The sequence below is a fragment of the Diachasma alloeum genome, unplaced genomic scaffold (assembly GCF_001412515.2).
Source record: "Diachasma alloeum isolate Michigan unplaced genomic scaffold, Dall2.0 Dall_scaffold_00388, whole genome shotgun sequence".
Lineage (NCBI taxonomy): Eukaryota > Metazoa > Arthropoda > Insecta > Hymenoptera > Braconidae > Diachasma > Diachasma alloeum.
In genome coordinates, this window is record NW_021680527.1 from 157,088 (window position 1) to 164,912 (window position 7,825).

The window sequence follows — 7,825 nt, forward strand, 5'->3', positions numbered from 1 at the left end:
TCCATGGAATAAATGTATTATCTTTTCATACAAAAATAAAATGCTACTTTGTCAATACAAAATAATTCTTTTCATACATTTTCATTATTCGGCCTTGGTTATTCCTAAGGTCCCTTTCCATACGAGAATATAATATGAATTATATATGATGGCTAAAAAGTTATATACGACTTTTTAGAAGTCATGTACATTTTTTCGTGTACATTCATCTCAATGAATGCATTGTAGCCATACCACTATCGTGGTATATCCGAAATAAAGCAATTTCCAAAAGCACAAGTTATTAATGGAATCAATTTCTGTTGACTTTACAGTGGACAGGTTTTGAACGTAATTTTTTTTCATGCTGGCGAATTTGCCGTAAACAGAAATTTAAGGTCTGGGGTATTGGAGAAAACAATAAAATGTGCCATGTTATTACAATGAAAGGGCAGTATTGACCATGGCCAGAAAAAAGTTGGGTCAAAGCCTAAATGTCCGCTTCTACATGAGCCCACGCATTTTCTCCACAAGAGGGCAGTTCACAGCTTTGAAGTCCACACACAGCAATGTGCGCAGCAACTTTGTCCACCTTTAGGGCCCGGATCTTTAGGTTACTCAAGTATACTTTAAATCTTCACATGGAGAGGGCTACGCAGAACTAAATCTACGGAATAGTGGGTACCCATTACATCTGCTTTCTCAATGGCATTAATGGGCTTTAAACAGCTTTAAATACGCTAAAAAATTGGTAGTTCCTCGGGGCATATCCACTGATCAAAAATCGTCTTTGACATTTGAATAAGGAAAACTAGTAACGCCCTCTCTAGGGTATAACAAGACCTTTCTTTCAGAGGAGTAATGGTGCTTGTCTCTCTATCTTGAGTGAGGATATAACCATAACGAAGAGAAGAAGAAGCTTTAAATACGTGTGTAACTTGCAGTGGCTTATACCGTCATGGACCCAACTTCTGCCATCGCAACAACGCGAGATCGATATGAGACCCGATAAATATTATTTTTCGTTGAGAATTTGAGATGTGGCAAAGACAAATATAGGAGATTCCAGCTCAACTGAGGAAATCGTGGGATCTCATATTTTTCAGTTGTTTAGACATTCACAGAGCATATAGGCCTCTTCAAAACAAGCATTTTGCTTTTTGATTTTTTGCTCTAGCTATTATGGTTTAGGAGTTATAGCCATTTGAAATTTTAAATTTTTTACGAATTCGATTTTTTTCAAAAAATCATATCTTTTGAATGAACAATTATTTTTGAACAACTCAGTAGTGAAAATTATTTGTCATGAAGTGTACTTTCTGAATAATTTATGCAAAAAAATTTCAAATTTGAAAAAATATATTTTTTGGCATGGAGAAAATTGAAAATTCATAATCTTTCGAGTATGCCCATTTTTTTTTGCTTGAGAAAAATTGAGTGTATACTAGCATCTATAACGAAAATTTTGAGCCGTTGGGCATCATGGGCAAGTCATTAATAGGGTGATTAAGTGGGGTTGAAAACTAAATTCTGCAATTGAATTATAGAAAAATTTATCATTCTCTGTACATAGATTATGTGAGTGAACAATTAATTTTAGACTATGAAGATTGTGAATTCAGTGCCTCTTATTCCTCTTTCGCTTTGAATTTGTAGTAGTAGTGGAGTTCTCAATCGTGTAAACGTCAAAATCCTCTGCATCAGAAAATGTTTTGGTGTGACTAACACCGTCAATTTGTGGGATGATGCATCGGAATTTCTTCGTCCCAGGGATTGTCTTCGCATTGGCCAAGCGATCGTGGAGCTGAATCTTAGCTTCTTCATATTCAACTTTGGGCGAGTATTTTACCTCAATATTCGATACCCTTCCCGACGTTTGACACAATTCAGCGAATTGTGCTGATGTTGTAATTTGTTGTTCTGCTTGCATTTGGAGACTTGCTCGAGCAACGTTTTACAGTTCCGCCTAGGCCATCGCACGGACTTTTCCCGTGCGAAGTCTCAAAATAATGGTGCTCAGCACGTACTCCGTGATCTTTTTCGTGGTAGTAGAGGTTGGTAATGTATTTGAAGTTGAATGGTGTATTACCGATAGTACTGTATTACCGATAGTAATGAATTACCAATCTTCGATATTCAATATCGAAGGGTTTCATTGCACGAAAATTGAGAACAATAAAATACAAATGGAGACTGAATAATAACATTGGTGTGGTGACTGTGTCTCCACTACATCTCTGTCATTCACACACGCACACAAATACACACTCAATTTTCCTCTTTAGACATTGGGCCAATTCCCCAATTTTCCTGTCGAGACATTGGGCCAATTCCCACATTAGAAATCCATTTCCGTATCATAAACCTCATGACCCGTTTATTGCCATAATCCTCCATGCGTCCTAATCCCTCATCATCACCTGGCGTCCATAATCCCTCGTCCGCCTGACCGGCGCCCGTGACGTCACGACGGAATTTTCCCCACGGGACCCCCGAGCCAATCACAGCTCACCGGCGGGAACTTACAGCGCCGAACCAATCGGAAGCCAGGATTTTACTCATCCCTTCTCCAAATTTTCCACCAATCACATCCTTGCACTCTCCTTAAATACCACACTTTCCACACTCATCATCAGTCAATCATTCACTCGACACTCACTGATCACTCAACCACTGGACATCACATCGACAGAGAGGACAAGCCTTCTTACGACTAACTCTCCACTCCTGTAAATATTAACGTTCAAAACTCAAATATATTTCGCTCAACGTTGGATCTCTGAGTTTTCATTAATAACCTGCTCACCTCCACAAATTGATGACCCCGACGTGATCATAAATTGGAATCGTGGACACCGAGCAGTCAGCAACTCAGAGGACCCGATGATCTTGGAGCGAGGCGACGGTTCGCAACAGCAGCAGCAGAACGTGCCACCAGCAGCTCTATTTGACACGGCCAACCCCGTCTCACCTCCATCGCAGCCAGCAATGACTCCAGAACAGCAGCAGAACCTCTTGGTAGAGGGAATGGCGCAGACCAGCCGGGTAGCTCTCCAGCTAGGAGAGTTCACCCCGGAGGATCCAGAGCTATTCTTCAGTATCGCCGACCGCGGTTTTCATGCGGCCGGCATCACCTCCGAGGCGACCAAGTTCGGACACATATGGCAAGCTCTCCAAGTCAAAGCACGCCGTCGAGGTGAGAGATATCATCCTCAGCCCTCCAGCCGACAACCTGACACACCTGAAGACGGAACTAATAAAACGCCTCAGCTCCTCAGGAAGAGAAGACAAGGAGACTCCTGGAGAGCGCAGAGATGGGAGACATGAAACCGTCTCAGTTTCTGCGCCACCTTAAGAACCTGGCAGGATCCAGCTTCCCCGACGACACCCTCCGGACACTGTGGGTCACACGCCTTCCAGCTGACGTCCAGGCGTTGTTGGTCACACAACACAACGCCAGCCTCGAGGACGCCGCAGAACTCGCCGACAAGACCATCCAGATCCTAAAGCCAAGGATTCCAGTAGTCGCCCCACAGATTGCCGAGACATCTGTCCACAGCATCGAGGCACTCCTGAGTCTCAAGCTTTCCCAACTCTCCCTCACCCTCGACGAGAAACTCAACTCGATGCGAGGCGAAATCGAGAGCCTCAAACGGTTGAGCAGAGCTGACGGGGGAAATCCAGGACGAGGATTCAGACGTGGCAGATCCAGGTCACGTTCGAAGCACCGGCAGGCAGAGATCAACGGCCCTGCTGGTACTACTGGAAGTTCGGACCCAGCGCCAGGATCTGCACGCAGCCGTGCAACTTCACTGCCTCGGGAAACGGGACAAGCAGTCACTAATGGCGGCTAGTGACTCAAGATCAACGACCCGCCGCCTCTTCATCACCGACCAGGAGACCAAGGTGCGCTTCCTGATCGACACCGGAGCAGACCTGTGCGTTTTCCCGCGGCGACTTGTGCGTGGGCCACAGCGTAAATCCACATACGAGCTATCGGCGGCGAACGGCACAGTCATCCCTACCTACGGCACCATCAACATCGCACTTAACCTGAGACTTCGGCGGACGTTNGGTCATCCCTACCTCCGGCACCATCAACATCGCACTCAACCTGAGACTTCGTCGGACGTTTCCTTGACGTTTCGTCATCGCTGATGTCTCCAAGCCCATTATCGGAGCGGACTTCCTGTTCCACTATGGACTGATGGTGGATTTACGCAACGGAAGGCTCGTGGACTCTCTCACCTCACTCACCTCACTCGGTCAAGTCGAAGCTGTTGACTTGCCGAGCATCACGACGGTGACAGGTACATCGCTGATGTCTCCAAGCCCATCATCGGAGCGGACTTCCTGTTCCACTATGGACTGATGGTGGATTTACGCAACGGAAGGCTCGTGGACTCTCTCACCTCACTCACCTCACTCGGTCAAGTCGAAGCTGTTGACTTGCCGAGCATCACGACGGTGACAGGTACATCGCTGATGTCTCCAAGCCCATCATCGGAGCGGACTTCCTGTTCCACTATGGACTGATGGTGGATTTACGCAACGGAAGGCTCGTGGACTCTCTCACCTCACTCACCTCACTCGGTCAAGTCGAAGCTGTTGACTTGCCGAACATCACGACGGTGACAGGTACATCGGAGTACCACGAGCTCCTCCAGCAGTTCCCCAATCTCACCAGACCAGACGGGACGGGCAAACCTCCGCAGCACAGCACCAAGCATCACATCCAGACCACACCAGGACCACCGGTCAACAGCAAACCTAGACGACTGGCTCCGGACCGACTCGCACATCATCAGTCAATCATTCACTCATCACTCAACCACTGGACAACACATCGACAGAGAGGACAAGTCTTCTTACGACTAACTCTCCACTCCTGTAAATATTGACGTTCAAAACTCAAATATATTTCACTCAACGTTGGATCTCTGAGTTTTCATTAATAACCTGCTCACCTCCACATTGGAAAAAATAACATTTTATCCCTTAATTCGACCGTTGAAAATTTTCATTAATTTAGAATCATGGTAAGTTTACGTTGGCCCATGATGCCCAACGGGTCAAAATTTTCGTTATTGATGCTAGTATATACTCAATTTTTTTCAAGCAAAAAAAATGGGCATACTCGAAAAATTATGAATTTTCAATTTTCTCCATGCCAAAAAAAATATTTTTTCAAATTTGAAATTTTTTTGCATAAATTATTCAGAAAGTACACTTCATGACGAATAATTTTCACTACTGAGTTGTTCAAAAATAATTGTTCATTCAAAAGATATGATTTTTTGAAAAAAATCGAATTCGTAAAAAATTTCAAATAACTATACCTCCTGAACCATAATAGCTAGAGCAAAAAATCAAAAAGCAAAATGCTTGTTTTGAAGAGACCTGTATGCTCTGTGAATGTCTAAACAACTGAAAAATATGAGGTCGCACGATTTCCTCAGTTGAGCTGGAATCTTCCATATACAATTTAACTATCCTTCTATTTTCTCTGTATTTTATTTTATTTTATTTGCAGAATGGGAGAATTAATTAAAGGGGCATCAGTTCGATTTTCTGCCACTTCCCTTACTTCCCGTGTGGAATCAGTGAACAGAGCACAACAGGTTGGATGGTTTGCCGTATAATGGTAAAATCAACCAAAATGAAGTGAAACAATAATTTTCATCAACAGGAAAGATGAAAATATATTTAAACAGAGAAAGAATACATCAAATAAGGTGGTTAAATAGAGAAATTCTCATATTTTTTTTCTCATGATCATAATCATCATCTTCGTCTGATAATTCCCTCTTAATTTTTTTCACATTTGACGATGAACACTGGGAAATTGGTTCTGGGAATATTGTATTTTTTGCCTGTTGTACTGAACGCCTTCCCAGTTCTTATCTCTGCTAATGCGTTCTGTAATTCTTCTTCCGTGTATTGTTGCTGCAAGAACTTGGGTTTCTTTGGTTTCCCCCTATTTGAGGAGAATTGGGGAGAACAATATAGAATTTTTTCTTCAAATTAAGTGATGTGGAAAAATATTTGCAAAGTAACGGGGTGTAACACCATAGTTCTTTGGTTCGATAAATGACAGCAACTCCGGTGGAAGAAACTGCTCCATCATTAAATACAGAGAGACAAGTCACCGCCACCCGTATTTTTAATCAAATAATCCTTTTTCAGTTCCTTATTCTTATTTGATTGTGAAATTCAGCTCATTTTCTTATATTAAGTATATCGTTTTCATTGATTCAGTACTCAAATCTCATAAATATCGGGGAAATATAAACGGTCAGATTTCAAGGGTTAGACGAAAGATCACTCGTCAAATTGCGCACGGCCCCTCGTGGAAATCGGGTCGACAGATTCTGCCATATTTTGGTAATGAACGTCAAATTCTGTTAAATTTTTATGTAGAAATATTTTCAGAATGTTATAATCTGTCAGACTCTGTGATAATATGTCCGAATTTGACATTTCTAGTCAGAAATTGACAATATATAACGTAAATTTGGAACATGTATATCACATAACGTCATAATTTCCCAGAAAAATCTGTCATAATTTGACGAATTTTCACAGAATTTGCCATAATTTATCATAATATGGCGACTGTCTTGGGAGTTCCCCTTCCCTTTTTCGTCATTTTTCATAATTTAATGGGATTTTTCGCCATAATCTGTCATAATTGGACGAATATTCACAGAATTTGCTATAATACGGCAACTGCCCTAGGAGTTCCCTCTCCCGGTTTCGAAATTCAATTACATTTTTTGCCATAATATGGCAGAATGGTAGTTTTTCTAATAAAATTTGTTGAATTATTACAACTAACATTAATAACTCCCTCAATTTTATCGGTAGGGGATAATTAACTACATGAAAGTGCTGGATTCAGCAACCCAGTAATATATTTAGAAAATCGATGTAACGGTTCTTCTGGTGTTCCCTAACGGTCACCCATCCAGTTACTGACCCGGCTCGATGGTGCTTAGCTTCGGCGATCGCTGCATGTCCGGGAGTATTTTTTATTTTGAAGATGGTTATTGTCATAATAGCCAAATACAAAAGCGCTGGTGGGTTTTTACATTTCTCCAATAAACAAAAGATTTCTTATTCTAGAGTGATTTTATACAAAAAAGTCGTTCAACGACGTTCTTTGCTGTGATCTCTATCGGTATGACTGGTTGTGCTATTATTCTTATTTATTAGTTTATACCATAATCAATATAGTTTGTAATGTCCGGAGACGTTGTCTAGCGTCGGAGGACAACTCTAAGTTTTAAGTTAAAATGGACTTATTTATCTCCACGACTTGAAGTTAAAATTATCCACACGAAAATTCTTTTATTAATAATTTTTCTAGTTTCTCTTATTTTTGTACATAAGACGACGCTTAAATCTCACTCTTACCTTTTTCCTTTGGTTTCTTCTCTAGAATAAATTAGTCCTGGTTTCTTTTTATATGAATTTAAGATATATTTAAGGAATAGGAAAGTTAGAAATAATTCTAAGTTGCCGAGAAATACTTAAAAAATCTTTTCTATATTGTTCTGTTCCAATTGATACATACAATTGTTAACAATCTTTTGACCTTTTAATATATATATATAATAATAATATATATCTTTTTTGTGTATATATATATATATATATATATATATATATATATATATATATATATATATATATATATTATGACGAGGCGATTCTTTTAATTTTATTTGTTTTTATTTTATACTTTGCCCAACTACACACTGCCCCGTAAATAATAAAATCCCGCCACCGTTGGATACCCTTTCCCTCGATTTTCCCCTCATCGCCCCTCTACTCCCGCCACTGG